This window comes from Eurosta solidaginis, chromosome 3, assembly GCF_040869045.1.
Source record: "Eurosta solidaginis isolate ZX-2024a chromosome 3, ASM4086904v1, whole genome shotgun sequence".
Taxonomy (NCBI): domain Eukaryota; kingdom Metazoa; phylum Arthropoda; class Insecta; order Diptera; family Tephritidae; genus Eurosta; species Eurosta solidaginis.
In genome coordinates, this window is record NC_090321.1 from 163,958,976 (window position 1) to 163,980,163 (window position 21,188).

At 41.5% G+C, this 21,188-nt stretch overlaps 1 long non-coding RNA gene across 1 annotated transcript; it reads right to left on the reverse strand.

Moving 5' to 3' along the window:
* Nucleotides 1–8,120: 8,120 nt before the first annotated feature.
* Nucleotides 8,121–18,556, reverse strand: LOC137246734 (uncharacterized). Its single transcript, XR_010951678.1, has 3 exons — nucleotides 18,379–18,556; nucleotides 15,452–16,294; nucleotides 8,121–9,031 (listed from the first exon to the last, which is right to left on the reverse strand). It is a non-coding gene; the product is annotated as an uncharacterized lncRNA (long non-coding RNA).
* Nucleotides 18,557–21,188: the final 2,632 nt, after the last annotated feature.

The following is a 21,188-nucleotide window of genomic DNA, read 5'->3' on the forward strand; positions in this document are numbered from 1 at the left end:
CGCCAGCAAATTATTTAGTATTTTTAAATGTTTTTAATTAGATTTAGGAATGAAAACGGCGACCTTGTAACTGATGTCCAGAGAGTGCTTAGATTATGGAGGGAATACTTCTCTGCTCTCCTAAATGGAGGCAGCAATTCACCGCGCAGAGATGAAGAACCCGATCCTGCAATCGATAATGATGGAATATATGTCCCCCCGCCCGATTATGACGAGGTTGGAATAGCAATAACCAGATTGAAAAACAACAAGGCCGTGGGCGCTGATGGATTGCCTGCGGAGCTATTCAAGTTCGGCGGCGAGGAGTTGGTAAGGCGCATGCAGCAGCTTCTTAGCAAAATATGGGCGGACGAAAGCATGCCCGACGGTTGGAATCTAAGTGTTCTTTGCCCAGTCCACAAGAAGGGGGATACTGCAAACTGCACCAACTATCGTGGAATCAGCCTTCTTAATATCGTATATAAGGTCCTTTCAAGTGTATTGTGCGAAAGATTGAAGCCCACCGTGAACCGGCTGATTGGATCTTATCAGTGCGGCTTCAGACCTGGTAAATCTACCATCGACCAGATTTTCATAATGCGCCAAATATTGGAAAAAACCCGTTAAAAGAGAATCGACACACATCACCTCTTCGTCGACTTTAAAGCCGCCTTCGACAGCACGAAAAGGAGCTGCCTATATGCCGCTATGTCTGAATTTGGTTTCCCCGCAAAACTTATACGGCTGTGCAAAATGACGTTGAGCAACACCATCAGCTCAGTCAGAATTGGGAAGGACCTCTCCGAGCCGTTCGAAACTAAACGAGGTTTCAGACAGGGTGACTCCCTATCGTGAAATTTCTTTAATTTGATGCTGGAGAAAATTATAATAGCTGCAGAACTTAACCGCACTGGAACAATATACTATAAAAGCGTGCAATTAATGGCATATGCTGATGACATTGATATCATCGGCCTAAACACCCGCACTGTTAGTTCTGCTTACTCCAAACTGGAAAAAGAAGCGGTAAAAGTGGGTTTGATGGTGAATGAGGACAAAACGAAGTACCTGGACTAGGTAGGCAATTGAAAAGTAAAGTCCTCTCTCGGCAAACTAAAATCATACTCTACAAGTCACTTATCGTACCCCGCTATATGGGGCAGAAGCATGGACCATGACAACCGCAGATGAAGCGGCTTTGGGAGTGTTCGAGAGACAAGTTTGTAACGAAGCTTTTTCCGTCCCGGCGCTTCTTCAATAAGTGCTAGGGGTATGCTCGCCGTGTCCAAGGTTCGCTTACAATAGATTTGTAAATTTGGGACACCGTGCAAATCATTTTCATATAAATTCACTTTATTTCTCTAATTCTATATATGTATGTACACTATAATTAAAATGAAAAATTTTACGTAATCAAAAGAAGAAATATTTGTTGTTTTCGTTTCACTGTATGCTTGCTCTATATTGCGTGGTGGGCCAACGGTACTCGTGTCCTGTTATGACGCCTCGATGGTCGTTGCTTGTGGGTGTGTAAATGTGTTTTGTGACGCCCTGCGTCGGCGTGCGTGTCCCGTTAGGAACGTCCGGCTGGTCGTTGCCTGAGTGCGTGTAAAACGTGTTTCGGTGACGCCTTGCGTTGGCGTGTATATACGCAACCCTAGTGTGGTTCACGTCGTGTATTTGCGTGACTCTGCTGTGGTCACCGTAGTATGTGTGCGTAGTGCTGTTGTGGCCAGCGTGGTGCTGTGACCAACGTAATGTGCTTTCGTAGCGCTGTTGTGGCCCGCGTCGTATGTTGGCGCTTGCGGTCAGCGTAGTGGGTTGGCGCAATGCTGTGGCCAACGTCGTATGTTTGCGGAGTGATGTGGTCCACGTAATATGTTAGCGTGGTGCGGTCGCGGTCAGCGTAGCGGCTGGCGCAATGCTGTGGCCGACATAGTGTGTGTGCGATTGTGGCCGGGGTAGTGGATTGGCGTAATGCTATGACCAACGTATGTTTGCGATTGTGACCAGCGTGGTAGTTTGGCTGGCGAATGTCACCTGCTCGCGGGGCGCGTCACTGTGGTGGTGCCGTTGCTCACGAGGTCTCAAGCGGTGTTTGGTGGTATAACCGACACATTCACCACTTGAGGCCACGACTCACTCCTGTGAAGTGACCTGTCCGCATAGTAGAACCGACAACTTCAAGGGACGCTCCACAAGTAGCTCTGGTCACGACCACAGCTCCGTGCTTCGGCACGAGGGTAACCCTGTTACAGTTGACGTAGTAGGTTTGCGTAACTTTGCTGTGTCAACGCAGTATATTATCGGGGCGCTGTCGTGGTCAGCGTAGTAGATCGGCGCAGTACTGAAGCCAACGTAGTGTATTAGCTATGGTGTTGTTGCGGCCAGCGTTGTATGTTTGCGTAGTGTTGCTGCGGCCAACGTATATGCTTGCGTAGCGCTGTTACTGTCGGCGCAGGCGGGCGGACGCTGCCTGTTCGCGGGTGCGCGTTACTGTGGTAGTGCCGTTGCTGGCGAAGTCTCAAGCGGTGTTTGGAGGTATAACCGACACATTCACCACTTGAGGCCACGACTTACTCCTGTGAAACAACCTGTCCGCATGGTATAACCGACAACTTCAAGGCACGCTCCACAAGTAGCTCTGGTCACGGCCACAGCTCCGTGCTAACTAACTTCTGTCCTGCTGTGTTGCTCCTTTTATTGCTTTGTTTGGTATTGCTGGCTCAAATGGTTGCGTTGCCATGGTTGCTGTTCGATGTTGCGAACGCTCGTTGCGTTGCTGAGATTTGTTAGTTTGTTGTGTTGGCATTAAAGTGTTGTGCTTTCCGTGTTGCTGAGACTTGTTGGTTGGTCTGCTGCTATAGCCTTTTGTGACTGGCTGTTGTGTTAGTGTTGTATCGAATATGATGTATGATGTATTGAACTTGTTGGTTGGTCTGTTGCTATAGCCTTTGTGACTGGCTGTTGTGTTAGTGTTGTATCGAATATGATGTATGATGTATTGAACTTGTTGGTTGGTCTGTTGCTATAGCCTTTTGACTCTGGCTGTTGTGTTAGTGCTGTATCGAATATGATGTGGGGTCGCTTTGTGTGGGCCAAAATAATGGTGTTATATTTGGTCCTCGCAAGTTCTTCGAAAGATTTATGGACCTCTACGCGTTGGCGATGGTGAGTACCGAAGAAGATTTAATGATGAGCTGTACGAGCTATACGCTGACATCAACATAGTCCAGCGAATTAAAACGCAGCGGCTGCGCTGGCTAAGCCATGTTATGCGAATGAAAGATGATGATCCGGCCAAGAAAGTGTTTCTATCGGAACCCGCCTATGGAAGCAGAGGGAGAGGGCGGCCCCACTCCGTTGGAAGGACCAGGTGGAAAACGATTTAAACTCCCTTGGTGTGACCAATTGGCGCCGGTTGGCGGAGCGAAGGAGCGACGCCTTGTTGGACGGCCATAACCGGTTAGACAGTTAAGCGCCAATTAAGTAAGTAAGTAAGATTGATAGCTCAAATGAAACTCTACTATTCAAAATAATACTGCTCTTGCTCGCTAGATAGCGTCTTAATCGAAATCTCAAATCAAACTGAATTCCAGCGCCTCTACAATTGCCGCCTTTTATACTCTCGGATTTCAGCGTTCGCATCTTCTAGGCGCTTCCAGAATCTACTAGTCCAGCAGCTCTCAAACTTCTCAGCTGTAACTACAATTGCATGATTTTTTTCTCATTGCATACTTTCAGGAGTATCTCAGATATATGAATGTGTGTTTGTGTATTGACTCTCCACTGCTCGTATACGTACATGGTACATATGTGTAGACGCAATTATTGTTTCGTTTATGTAGATACATAATGATTGATCTATGGATGTGAATTCACGTCACTGCTTAGCATCGGCTTAGAAACGATAGCATTGCTCAGTGCTGCTAACATTCGTTACAATATGTAAAACTGAGCACGAGTTTACAAAGCTTCTCATTCTCGACGAAAAAGAAACTTCACAAAAACAAATCTACACAACACGCAAATTAGTAGAGCCAGAATGTCTCAATTGTGTCGTTAGTGTAGAAATGAGAAAAACTGAAATAAGCATGAAAACAAATACCAGCAGGATAACCTTGTGGTTAAGGCAACTGCAGTTTCACCGTGTGATTCGCGGTTGGAATCTCGGTGAAACATTTGATAACATTACGAAATTGCCTGATGATTATTACGTTGGCGGTTTTCGAAATGGATCCATCGCAATATGCCAGTAAATGTTTCTTTTCAGTTTCTCTTCGAAAAACTTAATAATTGAATATTCAATTATTATAAGCCGGTGTTAAGCTCATGAATTCTTAATAATAAGTATAAATTGAACACACCATTAAACAAACAAACATAAATACATATGTAAAATTGAGCCCGAGCTTACAAAGCTTCTCATTCTCAACGAAAAAGAAACTTCACAAAAACAAATCTACACAACACGCAAATTAATAGGGCCAGAATATCTCAATTGTGTTGTTAGTGTAGAAATGAGAAAATCTGAAATAAGCATGAAAACAAATACCAGCAGGATAACCTTGTGGTTAATGCAACTGCAGTTTCACCGTGTAATTCGCGGTTGGAATCTCGGTGAAACATTTGATAACATTACCAAATTGCCTGATGATGATTACGTTGGGGGTTTTCGAAATGGATCCATCGCAATATGCTAGTGAATGTTTCTTTCCTTCTTTTCAGTTTCTCTTAGAAAACATAGTAATTGAATATTCAATTATTATAAGCCGGTGTTAAGCTCATGAATTCTTAATAATAAGTATAAATTGAATACACCATTAAACAAACAAACATAAATACATATGTAAAACTGAGCACGAGTTTACATAGCTTCTCATTTTCAACGAAAACGAAACTTCACAAAAACAAATCTACACAACACGCAAATGAATAGAGCCAGAATGTCTCAACTGTGTTGTTAGTGTAGAAATGAGGATAACTGAAATAAGCATGAAAACAAATACAAGCAGGATAGGCTAGTGGTTAAGGCAACTGCAGTTTCACCGTGTGATTCGCGGTTCGAATCTCGGTGAAACCTTTGATAACATTACGAAATTGCCTGATGATGATTACGTTGGCGGTTTTCGAAATGGATCCATCGCAATATGCTAATAAATGTTTCTCTCCTTCTTTTCAGTTTCTCTTAGAAAAACATAGTAATTGAAAATTCAATTATTATAAGCCGGTGTTAAGCTCATGAATTCTTAATAATAAGTATAAATTGAACACACCATTAAACAACCAAACACAAATACATATGTAAAACTGAGCACGAGTCTCAGTTGTGTTGTTAGTGTAGAAATGAGAAAAACTGAAATAAGCATGAAAACAAATACCAGCAAGATAGCCTAGTGGTTAAGGCAACTGCAGTTTCACCGTGTGAATCCCGGTTCGAATCTCGGTGAAACATTTGATAACATTACAAAATTGCCTGATGATAATTACGTTGGCGGTTTTCGAAATGGATCCATCGCAATATGCCAGTAAATATTTCTTTCCTTCTTTTCAGTTTCTCTAGAAAAAACATAGTAATTGAATATTCAAATATTATAAGCCGGTGTTAAGCTCATGAATTCTTAATAATATACATAATATTTAAATACATTTTAACTTGTCACGTGCCACCACCTTGCACTCCTTGAGGGCACTCACAATGGACAAAAATGTCTCCGAGTGGAAGTGTGGGTAATACCCACGCACGCCCTCTTAACCTAACCTAACCTTTGAGTTAGCAGCTTTTACAGGATCGTCGACGAAGTTGAAAATGGTGGAAATCAGATTATATGCTCGTCTATTTTCAAAAATGGGAAGAAGGAACAATGCTTTAACAAATACCGATGAAGTGGTGAAACTTGGGGAGTGGATAAAAAAAGTTGCGATATATAACATAAATTTATTACAATTTTGTTAAATTGGAGTCGCGCCGCAGAAGAAAACTTAAAACTTTTGCAAACCGTTAATTGAATGCCTTTAATATCACTTTGTAATATGGCTGAAATACGGTCCTTGGAAATATATAAAGATCCGATCAAAAGCGGATAAGGACCACGCCTACTTTAAAGAAAAGGGACTTACAGTTTTAATCTTAACAACATTTCCAATATATTTATGGTACGTAACAATACTACCAGTAGAGATAGGCTTATCAGAAGATTTTGATACAGTCAACAACGGCACGTTACTGCAATACTTGTAAGGGTCCCTTCTTCCTCCTAGTCTCAAAAGGTGTACAGCAATCTGTCTTGCCAGGCATCGGTGGAATTTCGGAACGTGACATCTAAACCCAAAGCATAGTACAGGTTTACAAGTATGATATTGTAACGAATTTACTGCAAATCCTCTTATTTGCAACCTTCTGCTAAGTTCGAATCATTAAACTGTTGAATAAATAACTCCAATATTGAATAATGGCCTTTATTAAAGTACTTCACAATAACACTTATACTTTGCAACTAGCTGTCTTAATAACCAAACTGACTGATAGCTTAAATGAAACTGATCTCTCGCCTCCACTGTTGTCGGTCTTTTATACTGTCCGACCTCCTGTCCGACTGAACTCACGTCACTGTTTAGCATCGACCTAGAGATGGTAGTACTCCTTAGTGTTGTTAATATTCGTAACAATATGTATGAGAAGGCTAAAATTCCTTTCTCTTTCTAATACACTGCCGGTTGACACTTCGGTCAGTGTCAAACTATTGTGGAACTCATTGGAACCAGCGTGGAACATGCGTTTGACACTGAACAAAGTGTCAAAATTACCGGGGTTGCTGTCGAGGAAAGCGACGCAGGGAAACAAAAAGGGAGCGGAATATCAGAAATGGGTTGCTGTGATGGTAAATTTTTTTGAACGAATTTAGTATGAAAATGTAGTACACCTATATGGGTCCTACAGAAAATTATACAAAAGTTTTGAATTGGGGTGTTTGATGACGCGTAGTTATTCCAGTATTAAGAATACAAACAAGGGTGCTAAGTTTTTCTACCCGCTCAAAAGTTCTCCGCTAAAAACGTTTTGAAACCGAGGTCGGCTGCAATAACCCGTCCAAAAATATGGAAAGAGAAATGAAAGGACGCGTTTTATTTATTATTATTTTTATTCGAATTATTGGAAGCGAGGCAAAAACGCCTCTATTAATACCTCCCCCAACGGTTTTGGTCGTGTTTTAGCAATCGTCCCCGGCACTAAAGTATCACAATTTGTTAATTAAAATTGTCCAAAACATATGGATTTTAAAGAGAGATGTAATGTAATGTAATGTAATGCTCGTTTGAAAGTAAATAAGGATATTTCTTTGTAATTTCACAATAAAAATTACACGCAGTTTTCCTTAGCAGCTACTACACTTTTCTTGGACCTAAGAAGTACAACAGTGCCAACTAGCATCCACAAAAAAAAAACGAACAAGAACAAGTATTTTATCAGGTGAGCGTGGCTGTGTATGTGCGTGCTGCTACACATCCTACTTGTAGACCTTTACAATGCGCACAAGAATTAAACAAGGGGTGCCACAGAGTGGTGTTCTATCCCCGCCACCAGAAGTTGACATTTATTAGGTTCCATTGGTGCGTGAACCAGATACGGATAGAAATTTAACATGCAAGTGCAACAACGTTGTGATCCTCATATTTATCTGGCTCAATTTCTGATCCGTATAGCAGTTCTGTTCGTTTCGTTTTCTATAGTAGATTTTTTGACAGCTAACCACATTTGAGTTGGTAGCACTCATGGCTCAACTATATGGTTGGCTCATCTCTACAGCAACAACATACCTTTGTCCACATTTCCAAAATCAGCGTGTTGGTGTTAGACGAATGGAATGGAATGAAAACATAAAACTTAGCAGCATTTGTTAGTAAGAAAATGTTGTAAATTCGTTGGTTTCATTTTAAGTTAGCCATCTCCTTCTGACAATGCCTAATCCAGTGAAATGAAAAAAATAAAATCAGCTGGTGAGATGAGCCAACCATATAGTTGATCAATTGTAGCACTGAACTAAATATGTGTACATTTGTGTATACTGAACAACTCTCACCTGGTCTTTCTTCGCTACACTCTTATAATAAATGAATAAATTTTTGAGTTTTTTCTAAAACGTTATAAATTCACGATTTTCTTTTCTTTAATAAATAAGTATTAATTTCAACAATTATATTTAAATAACTTCTTAACAACTTCAACCTTCGAATTCAAAGATTAAACAAATGTACGTAAAAGTATTGAATACAAAGATACTCGTACAAAGGAGCGCGTCCGCGTTTGCCGCTTGTTAGTACTTGACGTCCGATTCGTGCATTGGTTGATAGTGATGGCCCCTCGTCGGTGTTGGCGCCTTCCAGTTCGCCGCGTACGGCTGCGCGTGAAGGTGGCGCGTGCCGCCGTTTAATTTGATAATGTAGGCGGCTTAAACATCCTGCCCGCCCTGCAGGGAGGTGCTAGTAAGCACCTAATGCAGTTCCTGCAGGGCGCGGATGGTAGTATCTAAGGCGCGACTCGTATTGCGCCGTTGGCATTGCGCCATTTGCAGGCCTTGAGGGGTGCGCGCGATCGTGCGCTTGGCCGCCTTCGCGAGTTTGGGGGTTGCCGCGGTTTTAACTGCAGGGTGCGCCTTTTATGCGCTGCAGGCGCAGGTCGGTGTCCTCTCTTTTTCCTTCTTCGGCTTGGGTTTCGGCTTGCGGGATGCTTGGGGGGTTTTCCGTGGAGGGGCTTTGCGCTGCCCACGTCGGCATTTTGGCCTCTCGTGCAGGAGGGTGTGATGTGCCAAGCCGCAAATTTTGCACGACCCTCGGGAGTCGCATTCCCCCGTGGTGTGCGTGAGTGCCAGACAGTTGAAACAGTAGCCCTGTGCCCTGGCCACTGTAGCATGCTGCGGTGGCCGCATCGCCTTAAAGGCCGGGCAGGTCCGCAGCGCGTGGTAGCGATGGCAGAGCCGATACTGGAGGCAGTTATCGGTCTCTGCCGTGGGAGCCAGTGGGCATGCTTGTCGAGATGCCATTATGCGTCGTCCTGAAAGTAAAGAACAGAGAGAGAAACGATAAGTAGTTGGATACAGCGGATGATACGGAGATTTAATTATACAGGGGAAACATATATAAGTTAGAGCGCTGTGCTCGAAGAGTGCTCCATTGGAAGGAAGCACAGTTTAACTAAGGGGCGCATGACAAGCCCATTTTGGGTGCGAATCTCTACAACCCGAACATGGCTGTCAGGTCCGAGGCGAACGTTCTCGATTCGTCCCAGACGCCACTCGGTGGTTGGGAGCGAATCTTCTTTGATTGCCATTTATAGCGCTTCTGAAGGTCCTTCCAGCGTCGACTGAATTGGTGATGAAGCGATTTGAGTTTTTCCCATCGATTTATCCAGGAGAGGTCTTCCGCGTTTGGCTCAGGAATGGCTAATAGCGGTGCACCTCGAAGGAAGTGACCCGTAGTGAGCGCTGTGAAGTCAGCTGGGTCCTGGGATAGTGAGGTTAGAGGCCTCGAATTGAGAACTGCTTCAATACGCACCAACAGCGTCGTGAATTCTTCGAATGTAAACTTGTGGGATGCAGCGGTTTTTTGAAGTGGGTTTTAAAACTTTTTACTGCGGATTCCCACAAGCCGCCCATATGAGGGGCGCTGGGTGGAATATTTTGCCAGTTTATTCCCTGGGGGGGCATATTTCTGCACAATGTCCACAGAGCATTCGTTAAGAAATTTAACGAAGTCGCGATCGAGTGCGCGCTGAGCGCCAAAGCACGTTTTACCATTGTCGTTCATCATTTTTGAGGGATAACCCCGTCTGCCAACGAATCGGGCGAATGCTGCGCGAAAGGCTTCGGTGGTGAGGACGGAGCATAGCTCGAGGTGTACTGCCTTTGTGGAAAAACAGACGAATACAGCCACGTACCCTTTTATGATAGTGGCCGACCTCAGAACCGATGTTTTTATTTGGAATGGACCTGCAAAGTCTACTCCTGTTGTGGAAAAGGGGAGTGAGAAATTGCAGCGCTCAGGTGTTAGAGCTGCCATTATTTGCGTGCGCATCTTCTGTTTGAACAGCGTGCACGATTTGCATTGGAAAATGCATTTTTTAATGAGAGGCTTTCGTTTTGGCACGTAGTACTCTTGCCTCACCATTTGGAGCATCAACCGTATTTCTGCATGAAGAAGCAGGCGGTGTAAAAACTCCAGATGCAACTTGCATAACCTTGAATCCGGAGGAAGGATTACTGGATGCTTCTCGTTGTATTGCATTGTAGAATGTTCCAATCTTCCACCGATACGTAGGAGTCCGTATCCATCCAGAAATGGGTCAAGAGCCAGAAGGGAACTCTTTTTGCTTATTGGCATATTGTTTTGTAAGGCGCTCTTTTCCGCCCCGAAATGGCGAGATTGTGCCATTGCCACAAGCCGCGTTTTCACATGTTGCAACTCTTTGTACGTCAGATGGGGATTATGTGTTGTTGCCACCGATTTGGATTTATTGCAGGCATTGTTCGCAAAGCGGAACCCGTATGCAATCACACGGAGAGCTGGAGAGTATGAGGAGAAACGTTGAAGAATATCGTCCTCTTCCTCGAGTGCGTGATATGCTTCCACCTTGCGTTTCTCGGGTGGAGAAGCGCTACCTGCTTTCGGCTTTGGCCATGCCGAAATGTGGCAAGAAAGCCATTGTGGTCCGTTCCACCAAAGTGAAGAGCCTATCAAATCATGCGGCTTGCAACCACGTGTGCCAAGATCAGCAGGGTTGTCTTGGCTAGATACATGGCGCCAGGTGCCGCTGGGAAGATATTCTCGAATTGGAGAGGTACGGTTGGCCACATAAGTCTTCCAGGTCGATGGAGATTTCTCTAGCCAGGCTAGTACAATCTCAGAATCTGACCATAAGAATTTGTTGCATGCTTGTAAGTCGAGCTGTTTTCGAACAGTTGAAGCCAGTTTGGCGAGTAGGACTGCACCACATAGCTCTAAGCGGGGTAAGCTTACAGTTTTTATGGGGGCAACTTTGCCTTTCGCAACCAAAAGTGAAGATTTTATTTGGTTGCCCACATGTGTGCGGATGTAAATCGCTGCGCAATATGCTTTTTCCGAGGCATCATAGAACCCGTGGATTTGGGTGTCTTGCCCTGGAACGACATTAACCCATCGAGGGATTTCGATGTGGCAAATGGCTGGCAGATTTTCTGCGAAATGTTGCCATTTTGATAATGTTGCGGGCTTAGCGCTTTCATCCCAATCGCTGCCATCCAGCCAGATTTCTTGGAAAAGCATCTTGGCCTGGATCATAACTGGAGACAGCCATCCTGCCGGGTCAAAAAGTTTTGCAACAGAGGATAAAATTTGTCGCTTTGTGACCGCATTTTGGGTGTGTTCCGGCAGAATGGTGTATGAAAATTTGTCCGGGAGCGCGTTCCATCGAATGCCAAGAGTTTTGGAAGTGCTCTCAAATTTCAAGAAGTTGAAGTCTAGAAGATCCTCCTTCGGAAACTGTTCTAATATGGCCGGGTGATTAGCCGTTAGTTTCTTTAGTATGAAACCAGCTGATTTGAAGGCGTTTATCACTTGAACGAGTGATTCAGTGGCGTTATCGATGGTATGACTTCCGGATAGGATGTCGTCGACATACGTTTGCGTCTTGAGAATTGTTGCAGCCAACGGAAATGTCGCTTTCGTGTCATCGGATAGTTGATGCAGCGTACGAATAGCGAGATATGGTGCACAATTGACGCCGAATGTAACCGTTTTAAGATTGAAATCGCTAACATTGGAGTTGGCCGATTTGCGAAATAGGATTCGCTGAATATCTTTGTCGTCCTCGTGTATAAGGATCTGACGGTACATTTTTTCAATGTATCCATTGAACACATACTTATGCATGCGCCACTGTAGAATTAGTAGCATGAGCTCTGGTTGGAGAATTGGACCAGTGTATAGCACGTCATTCAGGGATTTGCCTGACCCAGATTTTTTAGAGGCGTTGAAAACCACACGAACTTTGGTGGTGACCTTATCTGGTTTGACTACCGCATGATGTGGCAAGTAAAATGAGAAGACCTTGCCATTCGAAGTTATTTCGCATGGGTCGGTAGATTCCATGTGACCAAGGTCGAGATATTCTTGCAACACATTGTTGTACATTGTACCTAACTCCCCTTTTTCTGAAGCGTTCGCTCCATGCTGAAAAACTGCTGCAGAGCAGCCGGGCGGGATATGCCGAGGGAGAGTTTTTCAGGAAACTCTTCCTTGAATGGGAGTCGCACAATGTATCGACCGTTTGGTGCACGTGTCCTCGGGGGATATCTCTGGAGGTTGTGGAATTTCCTCCTCTTCCCAAAATTTCCTCAGTTGAGAACTGAGTGTCTCGTTTGACGCTTGGACTTGCGTCGAGAATGACACAACATTTTCAGTTATTGGACCACTGAGAATCCAACCAAAAATGGTTTGTTGCGCAAGTATGCTACCGCACACCTTTTTTACACCTTCCAGCAGAATTTGTGGAAGTATGTCGCTGCCAATGACCATGTCAGTCTGACCAGGTATGTGGCAACTGGGATCAGCGAGCTCAAGGAGTTTGAACTGCTGCCAGATTTTGCGACTAATGATGGATGTTGGCAGATTTTTTGTCAGTTGCGGCAACACAATGACATGAGCCTTTATCCTTTTCATGGCCTTGGATGCAACCCAGTGTCAAAGGACAAAGCTTGGAGGACTTTTGTACGACTTGTCCACCCATGCCAGAGATTTCGAACTTAGAATGTTCGAATGGATGTTTCAACCGTTTTTGAACTTTCGAGGAAATGAAAGTTCTTTCCGAGCCCTGATCAATAAGGGCTCTCAGTTGAAATAATTCCCCTTCGTGTTCGACTGCGACCATAGCAGTAGGAAGGAGAATTTGGTTATCATTGGCTGCATGCAATTGTTTTACGAATTGTGTCCGGTTTTGCACAGACATTCGTTTGAATCGTGGACAAAATCTAATAAGGTGCGGGGAGTTGCAACATTGGCAAGTTTCCTTTTTAGATTCTGCCACAAGGGTTTGCGTCCTGTTGAAGGACCTGTTTTGCGCAGAATTTTGATGAGCGACTGGTTTTTGTTTGCTTGGTTGAAACCTACTGACCCTTTCAACGACTTCATATCTCGAGGTGAGAAAGTCGTTCATTTGTGACCATGAGGGTAGATCTCTTCGAGAAGAGAGAGATTGTTCCCAAAGTGACAGGGTTGTTTCTGGGAGCTTTGATGAACAAATGTACACCAGAATCGGAACCCAACTGTCTGTCGTAATTCCTTGGGAGTGAAGGACGGATAGGCAGTTGTTGATTGTATTTTGCAATTTCTGAAGTTGCCCACTCTTTTCGGATGGAATAGTGGCAAGAGTCAGTAAGGATTTTATCTGGTTGTCAACCAAGATCCGCTTGTTTTCGTATCGTGACCGTAAAGCTTCCCAGGCAAGGTCAAAGTTATCATCGCTCAACGCATATTGCTTGACGATGGAGCCGGCTTTTCTTTGCGTTTTGTACCGGAGATGGTACAATTTCTGGGCACGGGAGAGCCTTGGGTGGTTAATGTACACCGCTGTGAACATATCACGAAAAGTGCGCCATTCTTCATAGCCACCATAAAAGGTCTCCGTGTCGCATGCTGGGACTTTGAGGTAAATATTTGCCTCAGCCGGGGGTTGTTTCACGCGGGGTGGTGGATTCGGCGTTGCCATCATTTTGATCAACGAAAGTTGATCGGCAATCTTTGCTTTTGTCACTTCATACGTATCAAGGCAGGCGCATTGTTTGCCTTGTACTGAACTCTTGAAGTCTTCAGGGAAACTTTCGTCTGGTTTCGAAAATACCAGATCGTAAACCGATTGAAGTCGTGCCCAATAATCATCTAGTGATTTGTCCTTTATCATGAGATACGATTCAGTGTGATCCTGAATCGGTGCTTCGTTGAATTTTGCACAGTATCTCATCAGATTGTCACTTTCCGCGATGAACTTTTGCGCGGATGGGTCAACTGATTTGGATTTCCGGCGGGGGGATGTTGACCTTTCCTTGGCCGTTTCTTCCTTTGGGCCACCTTTTGGGTTTTTCCCGGTTTCGGACTGAGAGGCATTTTAAGCAAACTCTTGGGTTTTCACCAAAAAAACCGAATAAAATATGTGTCCGCTCAGAGAACGTTCACAAAATTCGAAGATGGAAAACTCTTCGTGCCACAGAAATTTAAAAAAGGGAATTCCAATTGGTGGCAGTGTTTGTGTTTTTTGTTTTTTGTTTTTTTTGAACAATAGAGTCAAGCACGGACAACGGGACGTTCCTTAAATGATTTAAATCCGCGAAATTCGGAATTTAGTAGTATGTATAATGTTTTGTAAAAACAAAATGTATAAAATTTAAAAAAAATCACAAACACTTTACACTAATATATACGTGTAAATATACGTGTGGAAATAAACGTGTATTTGTAAATTACTGGTATATATAGGTATGTATATATTAGAAAATAATAATACTTTGAGGTTTGTAGGGATATTTTTTGAAAATTTCCTATAGGGACGAAAATATCTCAAACTTAGTTTTGTACGACAGAATAAGTACAAATGTACATGCGCAATATACAAACGTATGTATATATGTTTGTTTGTGCGAACGTATGCACGTGAATAAAGGAGCTTCTCTGTTTATGTTTACAAACAGAAGAGTTTGTTTTGATTCGCTTCTTCGTCGCTTTAATGTCGCGCTTGTTTGCGAAGCTGAGTGCGCTTGATTGCACTGTTGGGAGAGTGCAGCAAAGAAAGATGAAAAACTTGCAAATATAAGAGAGGTTGAGAACTTTGATCAGCAGTACACAGCTCTCGTTGCTAATGTAGCTATATGTGCTGGGAGAATGTCGCTGGAAGAGCGACTTGAACGTGTGAGTAAACACGTATGATGTTCTCAGAGTATCAATGCTGGAAAAGCAACTTGAAATTATTTGTACATGTATGTAAGTATGTACGTACGAATATTATGATTTTTATATATGCTGGCAAGCAAGAAAAAATCACTTGGAAGAAGCTGAACTGTATCGACAAGTTCAACGCTCTGTGCGAACAACGGGGTAAACTCAGCTGTAGAAGAAGTTTTTGCCGATGTTGTTCTTGCACAGTGGGTTTGAGTAGGCAAGTAAACTGCAATTTTTTGTTGGTTAAATACCACTAGAAATATGTATACATATATATATAATTGGCGGATTTTGCCTATTGGTATAGCGGAATATTTTCTACCAATTTTTGGTTGCAAAAAAGTTGCAGTAAAACCAACGGTAAGAAAATTTCCGCAATATTCATGTTTATATGTGGATATACATATATATATGTTTTTGCAGTTTACAAAAATAATATAACTTTGCGGAAAAAAGTTGTATTATTTTCTGGTATTTTTTTTATGGAAAATAAAAAAAACTACCTACTCACCAATTCTTGTATATACTGCTTCTTATTGTGTTGTTGTTGATTGTTGCTGATGATTAGATAGTTGTTGTTGCTGCTTGGCTGCTGGGTAAAGCTGATTTCGATAATTGCAAAGCTTTTTCCAAACTGGCACTTAAGATTGGTGCGCCCAAAATTTTCAACAAAAATTTTGTCTTCTTTTTTAAAAATTAAAAATTTTTTTTGTGTAGCATTTTTTTGTAAACGTATATATATTTTGACAATTTATGAATTTTTTTTTCTTTAAAATCTTTCTTTTTTTTTTTAATATTCGTGTATGTGTATGTGTATATATTGATAAGTATATATATGTATATATTTTTCCACTTTCCAACTCTTTCGCAGACTTTGATAAAAAAATGCAAACGGAACTTGATTTTAATTTTTCGTTTTTCGCACTTATATTTTTTGACATATTTTTTCCAAAATTGTTTGTTTATATTTGTATGCTTTTTGTCTATGTATGTAGGTAAATTTTTTCTGTTTTCCAGCACTTCCTTCACTCCTCAGTTTTATAGTTAAATGTTCTTTTGTATATATGTATATATTTTAAAGTAGACACTGTAGTTTTTTTTGTGTTTTTTTTTTATCACTGTTTTTTTTTTTTTATTTATTTACGAACGAAGATACGATTTTAGGGGCGGGCCAAAGATGGCTGCGAAGGACCATGAACAACTCTCACCTGGTCTTTCTTCGCTACACTCTTATAATAAATAAATAGATTTTTGAGTTTTTTCTAAAACGTTATAAATTCACGATTTTCTTTTCTTTAATAAATAAGTATTAATTTCAACAATTATATTTAAATAACTTCTTAACAACTTCAACCTTCGAATTCAAAGATTAAAAAAATGTACGTAAAAGTATTGAATACAAAGATACTCGTAAAAAGGAGCGCGTCCGCGTTTGCCGCTTGTTAGTACTTGACGTCCAATTCGTGCATTGGTCGATAGTGATGGCCCCTCGTCGGTGTTTGCGCCTTCCAGTTCGCCGCGTACGGCTGCGCGTGAGGGTGGCGCGTGCCGCCGTTTAATTTGATAATGTAGGCGGCTTAAACATATATATAAAAGATTTCGCCATATTTAAAAGCAAGAACACTGAAAGAGTAAACAACTTGAGATGATGTAAGGAAACTAAATAGTTTGCTTACGTGCGAAACTATTTAAATGTTAATAATTCTATCAGTATCTTGAAATTTTGTGTACGTTTCTTCTTATTTTCAACAAAACAGATGTTTTATATTAGTGCAGCCAGCTCTCATAAAGTTGATCCAGATCGTCCCAATGAGATTTGAGCCAGAGCCAGAGCTCGATAAACCAATGGAACGGCCCTATTGTTTCCTACGCTGATTACTGCACTATAATGGCTACAGGTCCTGTCAACCCAACGATGAGCTATGTAATAAAATAAACTATCTCCCTTATTTCTTCAGTTTTTTCGGCTCGTGCAACCTGACATTGTCACCGTCCTATGATTTATAGGCGACCTTTTTTACAACATATCCAAACAAATGTCGACCATATTGGACATCCACGTCGGTGGCATTACCATCACGATTACCAAAAATACTGGGTGTGACGTTCGATCAGGAACTACATTTTGGCGAGCATGCATCCGCAATTGTACCTAGATAGAATCCAGAGCCGTAACAAAATCCTTGAATCTCTTGGCGGTAGCACTTGGGGTAAAGATAAATAGACGCTTGCATGCTATGCGTATCCGATATGGTCGCCGAGCCTAAAGGTTACTCACTGGAAGAAAATAGAGACCTGTCAAAACACCGCTCTGAGAACCGATACAGGCGGTCTTCTTATGTCCTCAGAGCACCACCTACATAGTGGGTATTTCCCATTAGGGCGAGAAATTAAATGCTGAACAAACAGTTTCTGCTGAATACACAGAAACCTGCGCATCCCAATAGACATCTAATTAAAGGACCCCGTTCCCAGTGTATTAAGGAGTCAACTCCGCAAGCATTATGAGGAAATACCGTACTGAGATCTGAGCCGTATGTAGGAGAACAATACAAAAAGGTCCTCAGTTATAACCACAAAAAGGCGGCGGACCTCGCATTTGTCAGGTCGTGGGTCATAGGTATGTGCGTAGTACGCTGTCAAAACAGCAACATTAAACTACAAATTTAAAACATATGGACAAGAGAACCGAAAAATTACCAGCGGGTCCATCCTAAATCGGAGGTGGTATCCACAGCATGGTTGCACAGAACGGTAATAGTCTAGTTGAGGGGTCGACTGCTAATACGCTACCAAAAATATCAAGTGAGGTGTCAAAAGACGCGTATTGTCATCAGTATTAATAATCCGAAGGCGGAAAATAAAAATATTAACGCGTTCAAAAGATATTAACGAAAAACCGAAAAAAGACCCGCGGGTACCTCCGGAACCGGGGGTCGGATTCATAGTATTTTTGCGCATAACACCTTTCGGCGTTGGCGGCCTTCGGCCGCGCTTATAAAAAATAACCCTGGGCTACGCCATGCCACGTCCGGGTGTGTGGTTTAACCGTGGCTACCGCCACGGTGATGCACAATTTTTTTGGTGGGTACGAACACAACAACAACCACATGGAAATCGCCAACTTCAACTGCAAATATCTCCGGATATAGATAAAATTTTTCTTTTCCGCCATCGGATTATTGTTCTCGAGATTAATACGCGTCTTTTGACACCTCTCTCGATATTTTTGGTAGCGTATTAGCAGTCGACCCCTCAACTAGACTATTACCGCACAGAACACCATTCTGCGTTGGTGGCCGTCGGCCGCGCGTATAAAAAAGTACCCTGGGTGGGTCCAACACCGGTTTGGAGACCAAAACTATATCCACGCAAAACACTTATGTTCACAGTTTTTTTGTTGGGTACACAACATAACAACAATCACATGAAAATCACCAACTTCCACTGCAAGTATCTCCGGACAGAGATACAATTTTTATTTTTCGCCTTCGGAGTATTGTTCTCGAGATTAATACGCGTCCGTTGAAACCTCTCTCGATATTTTTTTTTTGGGAGCAGTCGATCCCTTTATTCATAGTAAAACTTATAAAAATCGTGTTTACCAAAAATATAAACACGAGAAACGTCAGATGAAAGTGCCCAAAAACACCATTGTGAACTCACATAAATTCACAATGACGAAAAAAGCTTTAATGGTAAGGTTGCCGGATGGGCGTGCATGATATGGTATGATGATAAGGACAGGGATAGATATAGGGTGGTCATGATTGCGATAGACAAAAGAAAGACCGTGGGAAACGGCAAATGGAAACGGTTCTTTTCAGCGGTTGGGATAGTATAAAAGGGGTAACTGGAGGAGAACAAAAGAAAAGTAAAATATAGCAGCATATCGGGCTAAAGTGCGCGCTCCGCTTATAAAAGGAAAAAACATTTTGATTTTTGCGTGTGATAAAGTTTTAAAATTCCCTGTGCGCGAAGATCCAGAAATGATCAATTTAGTGCCGATAGCAATAATTTTTAAGTTTTGATATAAGGCAAATTTCCTTCAATTAAAAAAGCGGTTTCGGTCGGTAATTTTAAAGGAAAAAGGCGACACAAAACCCAATCCCCCAGGACAGGATTTCTTTGCTCCGTAAGGATGTGGAATATTTGTTCACCTGTGGGAACCGGAGGTGGCCAGTGAAGCCTTTTTCAAGCGCCAGGAAATCGAATTTTTACAAATCACGAATTTTTACAAATCACGAATTTTTACAAATCACGAATTTTTACAAAACCACGAGTTTCTACGAATTCGGTATCAATTTTTACAAATGCAACATTTTTTTCCAACTTCAAAATCCTTGTTTTTAAATGCAACAATTTTTGTTCGCAACTTCAATATCAAATTTTTGCGAGTATCAACAATTTTTACAAATTCAACACCATTTTTATACAAATACCTAAATCGTAATTGCATCTCATCACGATTTTGGTATTGCAATTTCATCACCAATAAATCCTTTTATTTGCATCTCGGAAAGCTGCGTCCAATTGGATTTGTCTATTCACCTAGCCATTTGCCCTAACGTTGGAGCGACCTACCTTATTATAGCATTCAGCAAAAAAGTTCACCATAACAAAAGCTTTTTATGGTAGATAGAAATTAACAAATGAGTCAGGGTAGTCTAAAAATTGCTTTTTTCTTATCCCAAATTGTAAATTGTATAAAATTTGAATATCACATTGATGTGCATTGACATATATCCGAGTCACTATAAATCCTATCCGTTTTAGTCTTAAACGTAATGTTCATAATAGATCAAAAATTTATAAAATTGTAAGGCGTCTATCAGTCACAAAATATACCAGAACGATTAATTAGGCTGTTTTTTTTTTGGTTTTACCTTTTTTTTTGCAGAGAGGGTATAAACCCTGCACCAATAAGCCCCCAATCCCCACATAAAAGAGCTCTTTTAGGCAGGCATTAGGGTGTGGTTTAAAACTCTTTTTTTTATATAACTCAGTTGAGTAGATAAGAGTTTGGTGATTTTGGCGACAGAAAGACCCAGAAATATAGTCCCAAATGAATTTTTGTCATACAGTTTTTTTTTTATACGGAATTCATGTGCACATTTTAATTCTTTTTAGGTTGATTATATTCATAGGCCTGTTTACACGTTCATAAATACTGTTTGTAATACGTTTATTTTTACTTTTATATGTTTGCATAAAGATATAAATTTTTTTTGCGAAGAAAGAACCCATATGTGTTAAATTAAAATTTACATATATGTATATATAAATTAAGTTGTTTGAAGAAAAATATTATTGAATCTAAACGAAGCTTGATCTTTTTTGTATAAGATTTTATTTCATTCGTGTATAGATTTTAAGATTATGTTTATAAAAAAAAATGCGTTATTGAAGTGAAAAGAGAAGTAATATGGCTTGCTAAATTCTTTTGGGGCGGGATGTAAGGATGGAATGATGAGGAGGTAAGTAGGAGTATGGAGCATGGCATTAGGGTGACTGCAGAGTAGGTTGCACGATGCGAGCGGTCCAAGGTTGGGTGGGATTCCTGTTGTGCGGTGGGTAAGTGAATCCGAAGAGGTTGAACGGAAGAAAATAAATATATGTGCGTCCGGTTCCAAGATGGCGGGTTGAGAACCACGGCCTGCCAAATGTACTGAGCTAGCTAGGGCCACCATCGGGAACCAAAGCAACGTGTACGTGACATATATTTATAATGGCGCCCAATCGAAAGCATGAGGGGCCGCTATATTTATAATGGCGCCCCAAATTAAAACAAATGAAGGGGTCGCTATATTTCTTATAGCGCCCGAGAAATAATTTTTTTTATAATTCAACAGAGCGCATGAAACGAGGCTTGAATTGGCGCCCTCGCAAGAAATAAAATATTCTTCTGTAACATCTACTAGAAATACAAAGATATAATTATCGTTTTTTTACTCAATTAATCTCGCGCTTACAAATTTATTTAAGCTTTCAAAAAAAAAAACAAAACAAAAAAAAAACGTTCATTTGAAAAAAGGGTATGGTGTAAGCGGGTATCTAAGCTAGTTAGGTGACTTGCTTGTGTATTTCTGACAAAGTTTAATTGCACCAGTACTTAGGAGCAAGCCCACCAGATCTGATACAATAACCCAACGGTGGCATAGACACCCAACATGAGGGTGATCTATTTGCATCGACATTTTACAACACAAAATTTTATTTTAGATTTCTTTTTTTTTCTTCACTTTGTT